Below are 21,918 nucleotides of genomic sequence, written 5' to 3'. Positions count from 1 at the left end.
AAGATGATGAGGAACCATGGTGGAGTAACAAGTACAATTTACATAAAATTAGTTTGGCCCAAAATGCATCTTTTAATTAAAACTGATTTATTATTCCTATCAGTTTAAGAAAGAAAATACAGCAACGTGTAAGGTCATCTGAATCTTATTTCCTGGTTTTTAAAGAATGACCATTTGAGAGGGTGGTGATTTAAAGCATCAAGTGGTGTTAAAACCTGATACACCAAGGCCTTGTATTATGTCTTCCCTCCCCAAACTGAGGAGACAAAAACCTGAAGAGCATATGTCTAGGTCTGTAGATAGTGCATCAGAGGCAGAAGCCAGAGTCAGCGGGAAACCAGAGACTTGTTGAGAATGTAACCCTTCCATGAAGATTTTAAGATGCTATGGCTGACTTCATTAAGTCGAACTGCAGGACCCCACCAGAAACTAGAGCAGTTAGCAGTCGCGAGGGTTGGGACGGGTCAGTTCAAATGCATTTTCATTCATGTTGGTACTTACAATATTGGTAAATATCAAATACTTTTAAGGACACCCAATCAAACATCATTCTAATGTAGGCCAAAATGTTTGAGGAATACGGACAAAGGAAACATGTATGCCAGAGTTACTCAAGCAAGACACTAAAAAACTAGTAGTAAGGGAGATCGGAAAAGAGTTCATCAGGGACAACCTTCCACTGAAATCATAGTGGTCTCCAACAGTCACTGAATGGTTAAGTGTAATGTTGTTTGTTTCCTATTGTACCACAGCAAGCAAAGCACCAAGGACATCTGCTTTATTTCTTTTATGAAGTATGTAAGAATGGTTAGGAGTTTCTAGAGTGCAGAGATACGTTCTGGTCTTCTTTCTGAGGTAGGTCCATAAGTGAACTTTCTTCTCCTTACCTTCTTGGTTGAAGACTCTGCCTGTTCATCTAATGCCTAATTCTTCAGTGACTTCCTCTTTCGCTATTAATCAGGTTTTCAGTCCTTTCTTCCTCCACCTTTACTGTGGCAATGTCTTCTTTCACCTTGCTTTGGGTTTCTGCCCTTTCACTGACATCTCACTGGGCGCTTCCTATTTCACTTTGTTAAGGATCTCTGCTCTTTCTTTATTTGTCAGGGCCTCTGTCTTCACATTCCCCTGTTCAAAGGTTCTCCAACTTCCTCTGCCTTTTACTTGAGTAAGGTTTTGGATACATCTCTATTCACCTCACTTTCTGCAAGGGATAATGCCTCTGTTCTTTGAGTGCCCTCCTTGGACACCTCTCTTCAGTTTCCCCTGTATCACTTTTTTCTCTCCTCCACTCCTCTTGTACACTTTTTTCCTTCCTATCAGAACTTCTGATCTGAGCCACTGCTTGTACTGCCTCTCTTCTTCTATGCTCCTCTGTTATCACCTTGTTTATTTTTCAATCTTCTTGCAGTCAGTCAGCCACATACTCTCTAGATCTTACCAATGGTCAGCTTCAGACTTATCTGAGGGTTCTCACTTCCCATCTGCAGTCTTGATATTCCTCTCCTGTGTTTGCAGGATAGTTATCTTTCACACCTCTCTGGACCTCTCCTGCCACTCGTGAATCACGTGGTTCCTCTTTTGGGTTAGCAAGCTTTCAATGCTTCTGGTGTCTCCATTGTTCCTTCATAGTCCTGCTATCCCTCTCCTGGGTCTGCTGTATGCTTCTCCTTCACGATGACGCCAGTCTACACTGACCTTCCACAGTCCTATACTTCCTCTCCAGGGTTTGTAGAATACATATCCTTCGTGCATCAGGGGTCTCCACTGCCCTTCCCTGTTCCTCGTTTCCCAATTCAGAAAATCTCTCCTGTTCTATACTCGGAGTCTTCCCCTTCACTCTTTCTCCCAGATAATCCTAACCTCCTTTTCGCTGCTGGGAGTCTTCAGCTTCTCTTTTCCTCCAGGCCTTAGAGGGGACATCCTCCTCAATCCTTTGGGGGTCCTCATCCCCCTGCTCAGGTCTGGCTTACTTCACTCACAGGTCTCCAGAACCTCTGCAATTCCACTCACTTGCTCGCTTACACCAGCTCATTTAACACCCTTCTGTCCTTGAGGTTTGCTCTTATATATGGGTGGACTGTATAGCTTCATGGGCATTCTCATTTGCAGGAATGCTTCTTCATTCTGAGCTCATGGGAAAAGTCTTTAAATAGGCCAGTGGCCATCCTGGATCCATTCAAATGTGTGTTTCATGCTGGCTGGGTTGAAGCTGTTGATGGGCCTCCCTGACGGAGGTTTTGGTGCCTCCTATGGCATACAGGTCAGTGTGTGTGCTGGGCACTGCCTATGAGGGGAGGGCAGACTGATAAACATTTTTTTTCTGAATGTATACACCAAGTAGCAGTTTTCCCCATTGATTTCCTGGAAAGTGGATGGGAGTTGTATTGCCTCTTTTGTTTTTGGCTGCATCTGTGGAGAAGAGATTAGTTTTCCACCACACAGGTTCCACTTTGGTGTGGGAAAGTGCTAAAGTCGTTTCTGGGTCTCTGGTTTTCATGCTGCGAACATCTGTAGTGATCCCCACACTCACAAGTATTAAATCTGTGCAGGGGGTAGGTCTTCTGTGGATGGCATCTTCAGGAAGGGGTAAGCAGGTGTGTGTGGGGTTCTTAGATTGTTTTCACTATGGTCATCCTTCCTTTGATGGGATAATTGCATTTTGCAGACCCAGTCCAGATTTTGTGGGGATTTAGTTAATCTCGGGTGGGTGTGTCTGTCTTCTTTGTGCAGCCTGCCCCTGGCAACGGTTTTCCAGAATTCTTCCTGGCTTTGATGACCTGTCTGTGTCTTCTGCTTGGTTAACAACCCCACCCATATACATAATCCACTTCCTGGATCCAGTCCAGCTATGCTTCTGTTTAAGAGTGGTATTATGGGAAATTTAGATTTTGCTGGCTTGCTTCTTAGAAAGGGGTCGTCGTCTTTGCCTCGGGATACACTAATTAATCAATGAATTAATCTTTTAAAACACCCTCCATACCAGTGGGCAGTATCTAAGCACAGGACTGGGACTCAAAGCTGTGATGCTCTGATTTGTCGTGCTTCCAAAACAGACGCATTGCCCCTGAGCTGTCCTCCCGGCCCACTACGCAATCTAATCAAAGAGGACGTGGTTGACCTGAGGAGGTCATTTTCAGGGACATGTGACAGACATATGGCCACTCTGTCACACATTCTAAGTCATTCAAAGTACATCTCCTTCAATGGACTGTTCAGAACATACAATCAAAATGCAAATTAGTATTATAAAAACGCACATGATTACTGCATAACTATAAACTAAGCAAAACAAAAGAGTTGATGGCTGGAAGATTTAGAATAAATCTTGACCTCTGGCATTGCTCTGGGCAACCCTCCAGACCATCGTTCTTCGCCTGCCAAGCCATTACAAAAGGGGAAAAACCATATGCAAATCTGGCTTGGTCCCACCCCCAAAGGGGTAGTCCAGCCCGAACTGCTAGGTCACATCCCTTTTGCATGAGACCACAAGCATCCCCAGACATGTTTCAGCCTTGTTGGGCGTCATCAGTGAGGAGTAGCTTGGATCTCTAGGCCCAGCAGGCAAGGGACCCACGTCTGGGCATACCCTTCCCACTCGGGGTGACAATAGCAAAACAAAAGAGTTGATGGCTGGACGATTTAGAATAAATCTTGACCTCTGGCATTGCTCTGGGCAACCCTCCAGACCATCGTTCTTCGCCTGCCAAGCCATTACAAAAGGGGAAAAACCATATGCAAATCAGGCTTGGTCTCACCCCCAAAGGGGTAGTCCAGCCCGAACTGCTAGGTCACATCCCTTTTGCACGAGACCACAAGCATCCCCAGACATGTTTCAGCCTTGTTGGGCTTCATCAGTGAGGAGTAGCTTGGATCTCTAGGCCCAGCAGGCAAGGGACCCACGTCTGGGCATACCCTTCCCACTCGGGGTGACAATAGCAAAACAAAAGAGTTGATGGCTGGAAGATTTAGAATAAATCTTGACCTCTGGCATTGCTCTGGGCAACCCTGCAGACCATCATTCTTCGCCTGCCAAGCCATTACAAAAGGGGAAAAACCATATGCAAATCAGGCTTGGTCCCACCCCCAAAGGGGTAGTCCAGCCCGAACTGCTAGGTCACATCCCTTTTGCACGAGACCACAAGCATCCCCAGACATGTTTCAGCCTTGTTGGGCGTCATCAGTGAGGAGTAGCTTGGATCTCTAGGCCCAGCAGGCAAGGGACCCACGTCTGGGCATACCCTTCCCACTCGGGGTGACAATAGCAAAACAAAAGAGTTGATGGCTGGAAGATTTAGAATAAATCTTGACCTCTGGCATTGCTCTGGGCAACCCTCCAGACCATCGTTCTTCGCCTGCCAAGCCATTACAAAAGGGGAAAAACCATATGCAAATCAGGCTTGGTCCCACCCCCAAAGGGGTAGTCCAGCCCGAACTGCTAGGTCACATCCCTTTTGCACGAGACCACAAGCATCCCCAGACATGTTTCAGCCTTGTTGGGCGTCATCAGTGAGGAGTAGCTTGGATCTCTAGGCCCAGCAGGCAAGGGACCCACGTCTGGGCATACCCTTCCCACTCGGGGTGACAATAGCAAAACAAAAGAGTTGATGGCTGGAAGATTTAGAATAAATCTTGACCTCTGGCATTGCTCTGGGCAACCCTCCAGACCATCGTTCTTCGCCTGCCAAGCCATTACAAAAGGGGAAAAACCATATGCAAATCAGGCTTGGTCCCACCCCCAAAGGGGTAGTCCAGCCCGAACTGCTAGGTCACATCCCTTTTGCACGAGACCACAAGCATCCCCAGACATGTTTCAGCCTTGTTGGGCGTCATCAGTGAGGAGTAGCTTGGATCTCTAGGCCCAGCAGGCAAGGGACCCACGTCTGGGCATACCCTTCCCACTCGGGGTGACAATAGCAAAACAAAAGAGTTTATGGCTGGACGATTTAGAATAAATCTTGACCTCTGGCATTGCTCTGGGCAACCCCCCAGACCATCGTTCTTCGCCTGCCAAGCCATTACAAAAGGGGAAAAACCATATGCAAATCAGGCTTGGTCTCACCCCCAAAGGGGTAGTCCAGCCCGAACTGCTAGGTCACATCCCTTTTGCACAAGACCACAAGCATCCCCAGACATGTTTCAGCCTTGTTGTGCGTCATCAGTGAGGAGTAGCTTGGATCTCTAGGCCCAGCAGGCAAGGGACCCACGTCTGGGCATACCCTTCCCACTCGGGGTGACAATAGCAAAACAAAAGAGTTGATGGCTGGAAGATTTAGAATAAATCTTGACCTCTGGCATTGCTCTGGGCAACCCTCCAGACCATCGTTCTTCGCCTGCCAAGCCATTACAAAAGGGGAAAAACCATATGCAAATCAGGCTTGGTCCCACCCCCAAAGGGGTAGTCCAGCCCGAACTGCTAGGTCACATCCCTTTTGCACGAGACCACAAGCATCCCCAGACATGTTTCAGCCTTGTTGGGCGTCATCAGTGAGGAGTAGCTTGGATCTCTAGTCCCGCAGGCAAGGGACCCATGTCTGGGCATACCCTTCCCACTCGGGGTGACAATAGCAAAACAAAAGAGTTGATGGCTGGAAGATTTCGAATAAATCTTGACCTCTGGCATTGCTCTGGGCAACCCTCCAGACCATCGTTCTTCGCCTGCCAAGCCATTACAAAAGGGGAAAAACCATATGCAAATCAGGCTTGGTCCCACCCCCAAAGGGGTAGTCCAGCCCGAACTGCTAGGTCACATCCCTTTTGCACGAGACCACAAGCATCCCCAGACATGTTTCAGCCTTGTTGGGCGTCATCAGTGAGGAGTAGCTTGGATCTCTAGGCCCAGCAGGCAAGGGACCCACGTCTGGGCATACCCTTCCCACTCGGGGTGACAATAGCAAAACAAAAGAGTTGATGGCTGGAAGATTTAGAATAAATCTTGACCTCTGGCATTGCTCTGGGCAACCCTCCAGACCATCGTTCTTCGCCTGCCAAGCCATTACAAAAGGGGAAAAACCATATGCAAATCTGGCTTGGTCCCACCCCCAAAGGGGTAGTCCAGCCCGAACTGCTAGGTCACATCCCTTTTGCATGAGACCACAAGCATCCCCAGACATGTTTCAGCCTTGTTGGGCGTCATCAGTGAGGAGTAGCTTGGATCTCTAGGCCCAGCAGGCAAGGGACCCACGTCTGGGCATACCCTTCCCACTCGGGGTGACAATAGCAAAACAAAAGAGTTGATGGCTGGACCATTTAGAATAAATCTTGACCTCTGGCATTGCTCTGGGCAACCCTCCAGACCATCGTTCTTCGCCTGCCAAGCCATTACAAAAGGGGAAAAACCATATGCAAATCAGGCTTGGTCTCACCCCTAAAGGGGTAGTCCAGCCCGAACTGCTAGGTCACATCCCTTTTGCACAAGACCACAAGCATCCCCAGACATGTTTCAGCCTTGTTGTGCGTCATCAGTGAGGAGTAGCTTGGATCTCTAGGACCAGCAGGCAAGGGACCCACGTCTGGGCATACCCTTCCCACTCGGGGTGACAATAGCAAAACAAAAGAGTTGATGGCTGGAAGATTTAGAATAAATCTTGACCTCTGGCATTGCTCTGGGCAACCCTCCAGACCATTGTTCTTCGCCTGCCAAGCCATTACAAAAGGGGAAAAACCATATGCAAATCAGGCTTGGTCCCACCCCCAAAGGGGTAGTCCAGCCCAAACTGCTAGGTCACATCCCTTTTGCACGAGACCACAAGCATCCCCAGACATGTTTCAGCCTTGTTGGGCGTCATCAGTGAGGAGTAGCTTGGATCTCTAGGCCCAGCAGGCAAGGGACCCACGTCTGGGCATACCCTTCCCACTCGGGGTGACAATAGCAAAACAAAAGAGTTGATGGCTGGAAGATTTAGAATAAATCTTGACCTCTGGCATTGCTCTGGGCAACCCTCCAGACCATCGTTCTTCGCCTGCCAAGCCATTACAAAAGGGGAAAAACCATATGCAAATCTGGCTTGGTCCCACCCCCAAAGTGGTAGTTCAAGACCGAACTGCTAGGTCACATCCCTTTTGCATGAGACCACAAGCATCCCCAGACATGTTTCAGCCTTGTTGGGCGTCATCAGTGAGGAGTAGCTTGGATCTCTAGGCCCAGCAGGCAAGGGACCCACGTCTGGGCATACCCTTCCCACTCGGGGTGACAATAGCAAAACAAAAGAGTTGATGGCTGGACGATTTAGAATAAATCTTGACCTCTGGCATTGCTCTGGGCAACCCTCCAGACCATCGTTCTTCGCCTGCCAAGCCATTACAAAAGGGGAAAAACCATATGCAAATCAGGCTTGGTCCCACCCCCAAAGGGGTAGTCCAGCCCGAACTGCTAGGTCACATCCCTTTTGCACGAGACCACAAGCATCCCCAGACATGTTTCAGCCTTGTTGGGCGTCATCAGTGAGGAGTAGCTTGGATCTCTAGGCCCAGCAGGCAAGGGACCCACGTCTGGGCATACCCTTCCCACTCGGGGTGACAATAGCAAAACAAAAGAGTTGATGGCTGGAAGATTTAGAATAAATCTTGACCTCTGGCATTGCTCTGGGCAACCATCCAGACCATCGTTCTTCGCCTGCCAAGCCATTACAAAAGGGGAAAAACCATATGCAAATCAGGCTTGGTCCCACCCCCAAAGGGGTAGTCTAGCCCGAACTGCTAGGTCACATCCCTTTTGCACGAGACCACAAGCATCCCCAGACATGTTTCAGCCTTGTTGGGCGTCATCAGTGAGGAGCAGCTTGGATCTCTAGGCCCAGCAGGCAAGGGACCCACGTCTGGGCATACCCTTCCCACTCGGGGTGACAATAGCAAAACAAAAGAGTTGATGGCTGGAAGATTTAGAATAAATCTTGACCTCTGGCATTGCTCTGGGCAACCCTCCAGACCATCGTTCTTCGCCTGCCAAGCCATTACAAAAGGGGAAAAACCATATGCAAATCAGGCTTGGTCCCACCCCCAAAGGGGTTGTCCAGCCCGAACTGCTAGGTCACATCCCTTTTGCACGAGACCACAAGCATCCCCAGACATGTTTCAGCCTTGTTGGGCGTCATCAGTGAGGAGTAGCTTGGATCTCTAGGCCCAGCAGGCAAGGGACCCACGTCTGGGCATACCCTTCCCACTCGGGGTGACAATAGCAAAACAAAAGAGTTGATGGCTGGAAGATTTAGAATAAATCTTGACCTCTGGCATTGCTCTGGGCAACCCTCCAGACCATCGTTCTTCGCCTGCCAAGCCATTACAAAAGGGGAAAAACCATATGCAAATCAGGCTTGGTCCCACCCCCAAAGGGGTAGTCCAGCCCGAACTGCTAGGTCACATCCCTTTTGCACGAGACCACAAGCATCCCCAGACATGTTTCAGCCTTGTTGGGCGTCATCAGTGAGGAGTAGCTTGGATCTCTAGGCCCAGCAGGCAAGGGACCCACGTCTGGGCATACCCTTCCCACTCGGGGTGACAATAGCAAAACAAAAGAGTTGATGGCTGGAAGGTTTAGAATAAATCTTGACCTCTGGCATTGCTCTGGGCAACCCTCCAGACCATCGTTCTTCGCCTGCCAAGCCATTACAAAAGGGGAAAAACCATATGCAAATCAGGCTTGGTCCCACCCCCAAATGGGTAGTCCAGCCCGAACTGCTAGGTCACATCCCTTTTGCACGAGACCACAAGCATCCCCAGACATGTTTCAGCCTTGTTGGGCGTCATCAGGGAGGAGTAGCTTGGATCTCTAGGCCCAGCAGGCAAGGGACCCACGTCTGGGCATACCCTTCCCACTCGGGGTGACAATAGCAAAACAAAAGAGTTGATGGCTGGAAGATTTAGAATAAATCTTGACCTCTGGCATTGCTCTGGGCAACCATCCAGACCATCGTTCTTCGCCTGCCAAGCCATTACAAAAGGGGAAAAACCATATGCAAATCAGGCTTGGTCCCACCCCCAAAGGGGTAGTCTAGCCCGAACTGCTAGGTCACATCCCTTTTGCACGAGACCACAAGCATCCCCAGACATGTTTCAGCCTTGTTGGGCGTCATCAGTGAGGAGCAGCTTGGATCTCTAGGCCCAGCAGGCAAGGGACCCACGTCTGGGCATACCCTTCCCACTCGGGGTGACAATAGCAAAACAAAAGAGTTGATGGCTGGAAGATTTAGAATAAATCTTGACCTCTCGCATTGCTCTGGGCAACCCTCCAGACCATCGTTCTTCGCCTGCCAAGCCATTACAAAAGGGGAAAAACCATATGCAAATCAGGCTTGGTCCCACCCCCAAAGGGGTTGTCCAGCCCGAACTGCTAGGTCACATCCCTTTTGCACGAGACCACAAGCATCCCCAGACATGTTTCAGCCTTGTTGGGCGTCATCAGTGAGGAGTAGCTTGGATCTCTAGGCCCAGCAGGCAAGGGACCCACGTCTGGGCATACCCTTCCCACTCGGGGTGACAATAGCAAAACAAAAGAGTTGATGGCTGGAAGATTTAGAATAAATCTTGACCTCTGGCATTGCTCTGGGCAACCCTCCAGACCATCGTTCTTCGCCTGCCAAGCCATTACAAAAGGGGAAAAACCATATGCAAATCAGGCTTGGTCCCACCCCCAAAGGGGTAGTCCAGCCCGAACTGCTAGGTCACATCCCTTTTGCACGAGACCACAAGCATCCCCAGACATGTTTCAGCCTTGTTGGGCGTCATCAGTGAGGAGTAGCTTGGATCTCTAGGCCCAGCAGGCAAGGGACCCACGTCTGGGCATACCCTTCCCACTCGGGGTGACAATAGCAAAACAAAAGAGTTGATGGCTGGAAGGTTTAGAATAAATCTTGACCTCTGGCATTGCTCTGGGCAACCCTCCAGACCATCGTTCTTCGCCTGCCAAGCCATTACAAAAGGGGAAAAACCATATGCAAATCAGGCTTGGTCCCACCCCCAAATGGGTAGTCCAGCCCGAACTGCTAGGTCACATCCCTTTTGCACGAGACCACAAGCATCCCCAGACATGTTTCAGCCTTGTTGGGCGTCATCAGGGAGGAGTAGCTTGGATCTCTAGGCCCAGCAGGCAAGGGACCCACGTCTGGGCATACCCTTCCCACTCGGGGTGACAATAGCAAAACAAAAGAGTTGATGGCTGGAAGATTTAGAATAAATCTTGACCTCTGGCATTGCTCTGGCCAACCCTCCAGACCATCGTTCTTCGCCTGCCAAGCCATTACAAAAGGGGAAAAACCATATGCAAATCAGGCTTGGTCCCACCCCCAAAGGGGTAGTCCAGCCCGAACTGCTAGGTCACATCCCTTTTGCACGAGACCACAAGCATCCCCAGACATGTTTCAGCCTTGTTGGGCGTCATCAGTGAGGAGTAGCTTGGATCTCTAGGCCCAGCAGGCAAGGGACCCACGTCTGGGCATACCCTTCCCACTCGGGGTGACAATAGCAAAACAAAAGAGTTGATGGCTGGAAGATTTAGAATAAATCTTGACCTCTGGCATTGCTCTGGGCAACCCTCCAGACCATCGTTCTTCGCCTGCCAAGCCATTACAAAAGGGGAAAAACCATATGCAAATCAGGCTTGGTCCCACCCCCAAAGGGGTTGTCCAGCCCGAACTGCTAGGTCACATCCCTTTTGCACGAGACCACAAGCATCCCCAGACATGTTTCAGCCTTGTTGGGCGTCATCAGTGAGGAGTAGCTTGGATCTCTAGGCCCAGCAGGCAAGGGACCCACGTCTGGGCATACCCTTCCCACTCGGGGTGACAATAGCAAAACAAAAGAGTTGATGGCTGGAAGATTTAGAATAACTCTTGACCTCTGGCATTGCTCTGGGCAACCCTCCAGACCATCGTTCTTCGCCTGCCAAGCCATTACAAAAGGGGAAAAACCATATGCAAATCAGGCTTGGTCCCACCCCCAAAGGGGTAGTCCAGCCCGAACTGCTAGGTCACATCCCTTTTGCACGAGACCACAAGCATCCCCAGACATGTTTCAGCCTTGTTGGGCGTCATCAGTGAGGAGTAGCTTGGATCTCTAGGCCCAGCAGGCAAGGGACCCACGTCTGGGCATACCCTTCCCACTCGGGGTGACAATAGCAAAACAAAAGAGTTGATGACTGGAAGATTTAGAAGGGATGTGACGCCCAACAAGGCTGAAACATGTCTTGGGATGCTTGTGGTCTCGTGCAAAAGGGATGTGACCTAGCAGTTCGGGCTGGACTACCCCTTTGGGGGTGGGACCAAGCCTGATTTGCATATGGTTTTTCCCCTTTTGTAATGACTTGGCAGGCGAAGAACGATGGTCTGGAGGGTTGCCCAGAGCAATGCCAGAGGTCAAGATTTATTCTAAACCTTCCAGCCATCAACTCTTTTGTTTTGTCACCCCGAGTGGGAAGGGTATGCCCAGACGTGGGTCCCTTGCCTGCTGGGCCTAGAGACCCAAGCTACTCCTCACTGATGAGGCCCAACAAGGCTGAAACATGTCTGGGGATGCTTGTGGTCTTGTGCAAAAGGGATGTGACCTAGCAGTTCGGGCTGGACTACCCCTTTGGGGGTGGGACCAAGCCTGATTTGCATATGGTTTTTCCCCTTTTGTAATGGCTTGGCAGGCGAAGAACGATGGTCTGGAGGGTTGCCCAGAGCAATGCCAGAGGTCAAGATTTATTCTAAACCTTCCAGCCATCAACTCTTTTGTTTTGCTATTGTCACCCCGAGTGGGAAGGGTATGCCCAGACGAGGGTCCCTTGCCTGCTGGGCCTAGAGACCCAAGCTACTCCTCACTGATGACGCCCAACAAGGCTGAAACATGTCTGGGGATGCTTGTGGTCTCGTGCAAAAGGGATGTGACCTAGCAGTTCGGGCTGGACTACCCCTTTGGGGGTGGGACCAAGCCTGATTTGCATATGGTTTTTCCCCTTTTGTAATGGCTTGGCAGGCGAAGAACGATGGTCTGGAGGGTTGCCCAGAGCAATGCCAGAGGTCAAGATTTATTCTAAACCTTCCAGCCATCAACTCTTTTGTTTTGCTATTGTCACCCCGAGTGGGAAGGGTATGCCCAGACGTGGGTCCCTTGCCTGCTGGGCCTAGAGACCCAAGCTACTCCTCACTGATGACGCCCAACAAGGCTGAAACATGTCTGGGGATGCTTGTGGTCTCGTGCAAAAGGGATGTGAACTAGCAGTTCGGGCTGGACTACCCCTTTGGGGGTGGGACCAAGCCTGATTTGCATATGGTTTTTCCCCTTTTGTAATGGCTTGGCAGGCGAAGAACGATGGTCTGGAGGGTTGCCCAGAGCAATGCCAGAGGTCAAGATTTATTCTAAACCTTCCAGCCATCAACTCTTTTGTTTTGCTATTGTCACCCCGAGTGGGAAGGGTATGCCCATACGTGGGTCCCTTGCCTGCTGGGCCTAGAGACCCAAGCTACTCCTCACTGATGACGCCCAACAAGGCTGAAACATGTCTGGGGATGCTTGTGGTCTCGTGCAAAAGGGATGTGACCTAACAGTTCGGGCTGGACTACCCCTTTGGGGGTGGGACCAAGCCTGATTTGCATATGGTTTTTCCCCTTTTGTAATGGCTTGGCAGGCGAAGAACGATGGTCTGGAGGGTTGCCCAGAGCAATGCCAGAGGTCAAGATTTATTCTAAACCTTCCAGCCATCAACTCTTTTGTTTTGCTATTGTCACCCCGAGTGGGAAGGGTATGCCCAGACGTGGGTCCCTTGCCTGCTGGGCCTAGAGACCCAAGCTACTCCTCACTGATGACGCCCAACAAGGCTGAAACATGTCTGGGGATGCTTGTGGTCTCATGCAAAAGGGATGTGAACTAGCAGTTCGGGCTGGACTACCCCTTTGGGGGTGGGACCAAGCCTGATTTGCATATGGTTTTTCCCCTTTTGTAATGGCTTGGCAGGCGAAGAACGATGGTCTGGAGGGTTGCCCAGAGCAATGCCAGAGGTCAATATTTATTCTAAACCTTCCAGCCATCAACTCTTTTGTTTTGCTATTGTCACCCCGAGTGGGAAGGGTATGCCCAGACGTGGGTCCCTTGCCTGCTGGGCCTAGAGACCCAAGCTACTCCTCACTGATGACGCCCAACAAGGCTGAAACATGTCTGGGGATGCTTGTGGTCTCGTGCAAAAGGGATGTGACCTAGCAGTTCGGGCTGGACTACCCCTTTGGGGGTGGGACCAAGCCTGATTTGCATATGGTTTTTCCCCTTTTGTAATGGCTTGGCAGGCGAAGAACGATGGTCTGGAGGGTTGCCCAGAGCAATGCCAGAGGTCAAGATTTATTCTAAACCTTCCAGCCATCAACTCTTTTGTTTTGCTATTGTCACCCCGAGTGGGAAGGGTATGCCCAGACGTGGGTCCCTTGCCTGCTGGGCCTAGAGACCCAAGCTACTCCTCACTGATGACGCCCAACAAGGCTGAAACATGTCTGGGGATGCTTGTGGTCTCATGCAAAAGGGATGTGACCTAGCAGTTCGGGCTGGACTACCCCTTTGGGGGTGGGACCAAGCCTGATTTGCATATGGTTTTTCCCCTTTTGTAATGGCTTGGCAGGCGAAGAACGATGGTCTGGAGGGTTGCCCAGAGCAATGCCAGAGGTCAAGATTTATTCTAAACCTTCCAGCCATCAACTCTTTTGTTTTGCTATTGTCACCCCGAGTGGGAAGGGTATGCCCAGACGTGGGTCCCTTGCCTGCTGGGCCTAGAGACCCAAGCTACTCCTCACTGATGAGGCCCAACAAGGCTGAAACATGTCTGGGGATGCTTGTGGTCTCGTGCAAAAGGGATGTGACCTAGCAGTTCGGGATGGACTACCCCTTTGGGGGTGGGACCAAGCCTGATTTGCATATGGTTTTTCCCCTTTTGTAATGGCTTGGCAGGCGAAGAACGATGGTCTGGAGGGTTGCCCAGAGCAATGCCAGAGGTCAAGATTTATTCTAAACCTTCCAGCCATCAACTCTTTTGTTTTGCTATTGTCACCCCGAGTGGGAAGGGTATGCCCAGACGAGGGTCCCTTGCCTGCTGGGCCTAGAGACCCAAGCTACTCCTCACTGATGACGCCCAACAAGGCTGAAACATGTCTGGGGATGCTTGTGGTCTCGTGCAAAAGGGATGTGACCTAGCAGTTCGGGCTGGACTACCCCTTTGGGGGTGGGACCAAGCCTGATTTGCATATGGTTTTTCCCCTTTTGTAATGGCTTGGCAGGCGAAGAACGATGGTCTGGAGGGTTGCCCAGAGCAATGCCAGAGGTCAAGATTTATTCTAAACCTTCCAGCCATCAACTCTTTTGTTTTGCTATTGTCACCCCGAGTGGGAAGGGTATGCCCAGACGTGGGTCCCTTGCCTGCTGGGCCTAGAGACCCAAGCTACTCCTCACTGATGACGCCCAACAAGGCTGAAACATGTCTGGGGATGCTTGTGGTCTCGTGCAAAAGGGATGTGAACTAGCAGTTCGGGCTGGACTACCCCTTTGGGGGTGGGACCAAGCCTGATTTGCATATGGTTTTTCCCCTTTTGTAATGGCTTGGCAGGTGAAGAACGATGGTCTGGAGGGTTGCCCAGAGCAATGCCAGAGGTCAAGATTTATTCTAAACCTTCCAGCCATCAACTCTTTTGTTTTGCTATTGTCACCCCGAGTGGGAAGGGTATGCCCATACGTGGGTCCCTTGCCTGCTGGGCCTAGAGACCCAAGCTACTCCTCACTGATGACGCCCAACAAGGCTGAAACATGTCTGGGGATGCTTGTGGTCTCGTGCAAAAGGGATGTGACCTAACAGTTCGGGCTGGACTACCCCTTTGGGGGTGGGACCAAGCCTGATTTGCATATGGTTTTTCCCCTTTTGTAATGGCTTGGCAGGCGAAGAACGATGGTCTGGAGGGTTGCCCAGAGCAATGCCAGAGGTCAAGATTTATTCTAAACCTTCCAGCCATCAACTCTTTTGTTTTGCTATTGTCACCCCGAGTGGGAAGGGTATGCCCAGACGTGGGTCCCTTGCCTGCTGGGCCTAGAGACCCAAGCTACTCCTCACTGATGACGCCCAACAAGGCTGAAACATGTCTGGGGATGCTTGTGGTCTCGTGCAAAAGGGATGTGAACTAGCAGTTCGGCCTGGACTACCACTTTGGGGGTGGGACCAAGCCTGATTTGCATATGGTTTTTCCCCTTTTGTAATGGCTTGGCAGGCGAAGAACGATGGTCTGGAGGGTTGCCCAGAGCAATGCCAGAGGTCAATATTTATTCTAAACCTTCCAGCCATCAACTCTTTTGTTTTGCTATTGTCACCCCGAGTGGGAAGGGTATGCCCAGACGTGGGTCCCTTGCCTGCTGGGCCTAGAGACCCAAGCTACTCCTCACTGATGAGGCCCAACAAGGCTGAAACATGTCTGGGGATGCTTGTGGTCTCGTGCAAAAGGGATGTGACCTAGCAGTTCGGGCTGGACTACCCCTTTGGGGGTGGGACCAAGCCTGATTTGCATATGGTTTTTCCCCTTTTGTAATGGCTTGGCAGGCGAAGAACGATGGTCTGGAGGGTTGCCCAGAGCAATGCCAGAGGTCAAGATTTATTCTAAACCTTCCAGCCATCAACTCTTTTGTTTTGCTATTGTCACCCCGAGTGGGAAGGGTATGCCCAGACGAGGGTCCCTTGCCTGCTGGGCCTAGAGACCCAAGCTACTCCTCACTGATGACGCCCAACAAGGCTGAAACATGTCTGGGGATGCTTGTGGTCTCGTGCAAAAGGGATGTGACCTAGCAGTTCGGGCTGGACTACCCCTTTGGGGGTGGGACCAAGCCTGATTTGCATATGGTTTTTCCCCTTTTGTAATGGCTTGGCAGGCGAAGAACGATGGTCTGGAGGGTTGCCCAGAGCAATGCCAGAGGTCAAGATTTATTCTAAACCTTCCAGCCATCAACTCTTTTGTTTTGCTATTGTCACCCCGAGTGGGAAGGGTATGCCCAGACGTGGGTCCCTTGCCTGCTGGGCCTAGAGACCCAAGCTACTCCTCACTGATGACGCCCAACAAGGCTGAAACATGTCTGGGGATGCTTGTGGTCTCGTGCAAAAGGGATGTGAACTAGCAGTTCGGGCTGGACTACCCCTTTGGGGGTGGGACCAAGCCTGATTTGCATAGGTTTTTCCCCTTTTGTAATGGCTTGGCAGGCGAAGAACGATGGTCTGGAGGGTTGCCCAGAGCAATGCCAGAGGTCAAGATTTATTCTAAACCTTCCAGCCATCAACTCTTTTGTTTTGCTATTGTCACCCCGAGTGGGAAGGGTATGCCCATACGTGGGTCCCTTGCCTGCTGGGCCTAGAGACCCAAGCTACTCCTCACTGATGACGCCCAACAAGGCTGAAACATGTCTGGGGATGCTTGTGGTCTCGTGCAAAAGGGATGTGACCTAACAGTTCGGGCTGGACTACCCCTTTGGGGGTGGGACCAAGCCTGATTTGCATATGGTTTTTCCCCTTTTGTAATGGCTTGGCAGGCGAAGAACGATGGTCTGGAGGGTTGCCCAGAGCAATGCCAGAGGTCAAGATTTATTCTAAACCTTCCAGCCATCAACTCTTTTGTTTTGCTATTGTCACCCCGAGTGGGAAGGGTATGCCCAGACGTGGGTCCCTTGCCTGCTGGGCCTAGAGACCCAAGCTACTCCTCACTGATGACGCCCAACAAGGCTGAAACATGTCTGGGGATGCTTGTGGTCTCATGCAAAAGGGATGTGAACTAGCAGTTCGGGCTGGACTACCCCTTTGGGGGTGGGACCAAGCCTGATTTGCATATGGTTTTTCCCCTTTTGTAATGGCTTGGCAGGCGAAGAACGATGGTCTGGAGGGTTGCCCAGAGCAATGCCAGAGGTCAATATTTATTCTAAACCTTCCAGCCATCAACTCTTTTGTTTTGCTATTGTCACCCCGAGTGGGAAGGGTATGCCCAGACGTGGGTCCCTTGCCTGCTGGGCCTAGAGACCCAAGCTACTCCTCACTGATGACGCCCAACAAGGCTGAAACATGTCTGGGGATGCTTGTGGTCTCGTGCAAAAGGGATGTGACCTAGCAGTTCGGGCTGGACTACCCCTTTGGGGGTGGGACCAAGCCTGATTTGCATATGGTTTTTCCCCTTTTGTAATGGCTTGGCAGGCGAAGAACGATGGTCTGGAGGGTTGCCCAGAGCAATGCCAGAGGTCAAGATTTATTCTAAACCTTCCAGCCATCAACTCTTTTGTTTTGCTATTGTCACCCCGAGTGGGAAGGGTATGCCCAGACGTGGGTCCCTTGCCTGCTGGGCCTAGAGACCCAAGCTACTCCTCACTGATGACGCCCAACAAGGCTGAAACATGTCTGGGGATGCTTGTGGTCTCATGCAAAAGGGATGTGACCTAGCAGTTCGGGCTGGACTACCCCTTTGGGGGTGGGACCAAGCCTGATTTGCATATGGTTTTTCCCCTTTTGTAATGGCTTGGCAGGCGAAGAACGATGGTCTGGAGGGTTGCCCAGAGCAATGCCAGAGGTCAAGATTTATTCTAAACCTTCCAGCCATCAACTCTTTTGTTTTGCTATTGTCACCCCGAGTGGGAAGGGTATGCCCAGACGTGGGTCCCTTGCCTGCTGGGCCTAGAGACCCAAGCTACTCCTCACTGATGAGGCCCAACAAGGCTGAAACATGTCTGGGGATGCTTGTGGTCTCGTGCAAAAGGGATGTGACCTAGCAGTTCGGGCTGGACTACCCCTTTGGGGGTGGGACCAAGCCTGATTTGCATATGGTTTTTCCCCTTTTGTAATGGCTTGGCAGGCGAAGAACGATGGTCTGGAGGGTTGCCCAGAGCAATGCCAGAGGTCAAGATTTATTCTAAACCTTCCAGCCATCAACTCTTTTGTTTTGCTATTGTCACCCCGAGTGGGAAGGGTATGCCCAGACGAGGGTCCCTTGCCTGCTGGGCCTAGAGACCCAAGCTACTCCTCACTGATGACGCCCAACAAGGCTGAAACATGTCTGGGGATGCTTGTGGTCTCGTGCAAAAGGGATGTGACCTAGCAGTTCGGGCTGGACTACCCCTTTGGGGGTGGGACCAAGCCTGATTTGCATATGGTTTTTCCCCTTTTGTAATGGCTTGGCAGGCGAAGAACGATGGTCTGGAGGGTTGCCCAGAGCAATGCCAGAGGTCAAGATTTATTCTAAACCTTCCAGCCATCAACTCTTTTGTTTTGCTATTGTCACCCCGAGTGGGAAGGGTATGCCCAGACGTGGGTCCCTTGCCTGCTGGGCCTAGAGACCCAAGCTACTCCTCACTGATGACGCCCAACAAGGCTGAAACATGTCTGGGGATGCTTGTGGTCTCGTGCAAAAGGGATGTGAACTAGCAGTTCGGGCTGGACTACCCCTTTGGGGGTGGGACCAAGCCTGATTTGCATATGGTTTTTCCCCTTTTGTAATGGCTTGGCAGGCGAAGAACGATGGTCTGGAGGGTTGCCCAGAGCAATGCCAGAGGTCAAGATTTATTCTAAACCTTCCAGCCATCAACTCTTTTGTTTTGCTATTGTCACCCCGAGTGGGAAGGGTATGCCCATACGTGGGTCCCTTGCCTGCTGGGCCTAGAGACCCAAGCTACTCCTCACTGATGACGCCCAACGAGGCTGAAACATGTCTGGGGATGCTTGTGGTCTCGTGCAAAAGGGATGTGACCTAACAGTTCGGGCTGGACTACCCCTTTGGGGGTGGGACCAAGCCTGATTTGCATATGGTTTTTCCCCTTTTGTAATGGCTTGGCAGGCGAAGAACGATGGTCTGGAGGGTTGCCCAGAGCAATGCCAGAGGTCAAGATTTATTCTAAACCTTCCAGCCATCAACTCTTTTGTTTTGCTATTGTCACCCCGAGTGGGAAGGGTATGCCCAGACGTGGGTCCCTTGCCTGCTGGGCCTAGAGACCCAAGCTACTCCTCACTGATGACGCCCAACAAGGCTGAAACATGTCTGGGGATGCTTGTGGTCTCGTGCAAAAGGGATGTGAACTAGCAGTTCGGGCTGGACTACCCCTTTGGGGGTGGGACCAAGCCTGATTTGCATATGGTTTTTCCCCTTTTGTAATGGCTTGGCAGGCGAAGAACGATGGTCTGGAGGGTTGCCCAGAGCAATGCCAGAGGTCAATATTTATTCTAAACCTTCCAGCCATCAACTCTTTTGTTTTGCTATTGTCACCCCGAGTGGGAAGGGTATGCCCAGACGTGGGTCCCTTGCCTGCTGGGCCTAGAGACCCAAGCTACTCCTCACTGATGACGCCCAACAAGGCTGAAACATGTCTGGGGATGCTTGTGGTCTCGTGCAAAAGGGATGTGACCTAGCAGTTCGGGCTGGACTACCCCTTTGGGGGTGGGACCAAGCCTGATTTGCATATGGTTTTTCCCCTTTTGTAATGGCTTGGCAGGCGAAGAACGATGGTCTGGAGGGTTGCCCAGAGCAATGCCAGAGGTCAATATTTATTCTAAACCTTCCAGCCATCAACTCTTTTGTTTTGCTATTGTCACCCCGAGTGGGAAGGGTATGCCCAGACGTGGGTCCCTTGCCTGCTGGGCCTAGAGACCCAAGCTACTCCTCACTGATGACGCCCAACAAGGCTGAAACATGTCTGGGGATGCTTGTGGTCTCGTGCAAAAGGGATGTGACCTAGCAGTTCGGGCTGGACTACCCCTTTGGGGGTGGGACCAAGCCTGATTTGCATATGGTTTTTCCCCTTTTGTAATGGCTTGGCAGGCGAAGAACGATGGTCTGGAGGGTTGCCCAGAGCAATGCCAGAGGTCAAGATTTATTCTAAACCTTCCAGCCATCAACTCTTTTGTTTTGCTATTGTCACCCCGAGTGGGAAGGGTATGCCCAGACGTGGGTCCCTTGCCTGCTGGGCCTAGAGACCCAAGCTACTCCTCACTGATGACGCCCAACAAGGCTGAAACATGTCTGGGGATGCTTGTGGTCTCGTGCAAAAGGGATGTGACCTAGCAGTTCGGGCTGGACTACCCCTTTGGGGGTGGGACCAAGCCTGATTTGCATATGGTTTTTCCCCTTTTGTAATGGCTTGGCAGGCGAAGAACGATGGTCTGGAGGGTTGCCCAGAGCAATGCCAGAGGTCAAGATTTATTCTAAACCTTCCAGCCATCAACTCTTTTGTTTTGCTATTGTCACCCCGAGTGGGAAGGGTATGCCCAGACGTGGGTCCCTTGCCTGCTGGGCCTAGAGACCCAAGCTACTCCTCACTGATGACGCCCAACAAGGCTGAAACATGTCTGGGGATGCTTGTGGTCTCGTGCAAAAGGGATGTGACCTAGCAGTTCGGGCTGGACTACCCCTTTGGGGGTGGGACCAAGCCTGATTTGCATATGGTTTTTCCCCTTTTGTAATGGCTTGGCAGGCGAAGAACGATGGTCTGGAGGATTGCCCAGAGCAATGCCAGAGGTCAAGATTTATTCTAAACCTTCCAGCCATCAACTCTTTTGTTTTGCTATTGTCACCCCGAGTGGGAAGGGTATGCCCAGACGTGGGTCCCTTGCCTGCTGGGCCTAGAGACCCAAGCTACTCCTCACTGATGACGCCCAACAAGGCTGAAACATGTCTGGGGATGCTTGTGGTCTCGTGCAAAAGGGATGTGACCTAGCAGTTCGGGCTGGACTACCCCTTTGGGGGTGGGACCAAGCCTGATTTGCATATGGTTTTTCCCCTTTTGTAATGGCTTGGCAGGCGAAGAACGATGGTCTGGAGGGTTGCCCAGAGCAATGCCAGAGGTCAAGATTTATTCTAAACCTTCCAGCCATCAACTCTTTTGTTTTGCTAACTATAAACTAACCCATGAAGTGTTGCAGTCTTTCAAAAATCCAATGCTTCAGTCAACAATATGGCTAGATTATCAATAGCCACTGCCTTCTTATTAACCAACATATTCTTTGAATCTCATTTGAGAATTAGAATTTCTCAAGAATTCCTTTTGTACAGCTCTTCTGTTGAGGCACATTCTCTTCACCTCGAGGATTGCCCTCGATTCACAGCCACCATTCATTCATATAAATGTTCTAAACCTCAATTTGGTGTTAAATGTTGAATGCATTAGGAATGAGAACACACCAATTAAGAGAGACACGAAGGGCCACACCACAAAACATCTTTCACATCACAGAACAAAACTCAATTTAATCTGACATTTAATCACTTACAATCCCTGAGTTAAAATCAAAGGGCCAGAACTCACAATGATGCAGGACTGTATTGCTCTGACCCATCCCCACTCCAAGAGAAACAATGCCCACTCTTTCCTAATCAACCTGTTAACATCTGTTTACCTAGCCCCTCTTGTCTTCCCCTGACTAAAATACCAGCACACACCTATCAACATGACCTTATCCACCACCTCAACAAGATAAACAATACTCAACCACTTCCTAACTATCAGCTAGCATCTATATGCCTAGCATTCCACTTAACCACTGCACCCCAAAAGCAACAACGCACACCACCTTAACAAAGAACTAACTCATGAGTCAATGTCTTTACCCATGCCATTTGCATTGGCATGAAGGAGTGTGGGACTGGAGCCCAGATGACTTGGTGGATGGATGCCAGGGACTTGATGTGGCAGAGGAAGGAGGGGCGGTGGGCAAAGAGGGAGTTGGTCTGCATGAATCCAGGGAACCATACCACCTTCCCCGCACGCCTGATATCTGGGAGAATCCAGCTGGCATACCCTCCATCAGCTCCTGAGTGCGCTGGTACTGGAGGGTTTGATCTCCTGAAGCCTCCTGCTGCACCTTGCACCTCTTGTCTATTGTCATAAAGATGTGATTGTCCACCAGATGGTGGATGCAGTGGATGGGGCAATTCCACAATCTCTGTTCATCATTTCCCTACTGTAGTCACC

The sequence above is a fragment of the Ambystoma mexicanum genome, chromosome 5p (assembly GCF_040938575.1).
Source record: "Ambystoma mexicanum isolate Mex_15411 chromosome 5p, UKY_AmexF1_1, whole genome shotgun sequence".
NCBI lineage: Eukaryota > Metazoa > Chordata > Amphibia > Caudata > Ambystomatidae > Ambystoma > Ambystoma mexicanum.
This window is presented reverse-complemented; position numbering follows the sequence as displayed.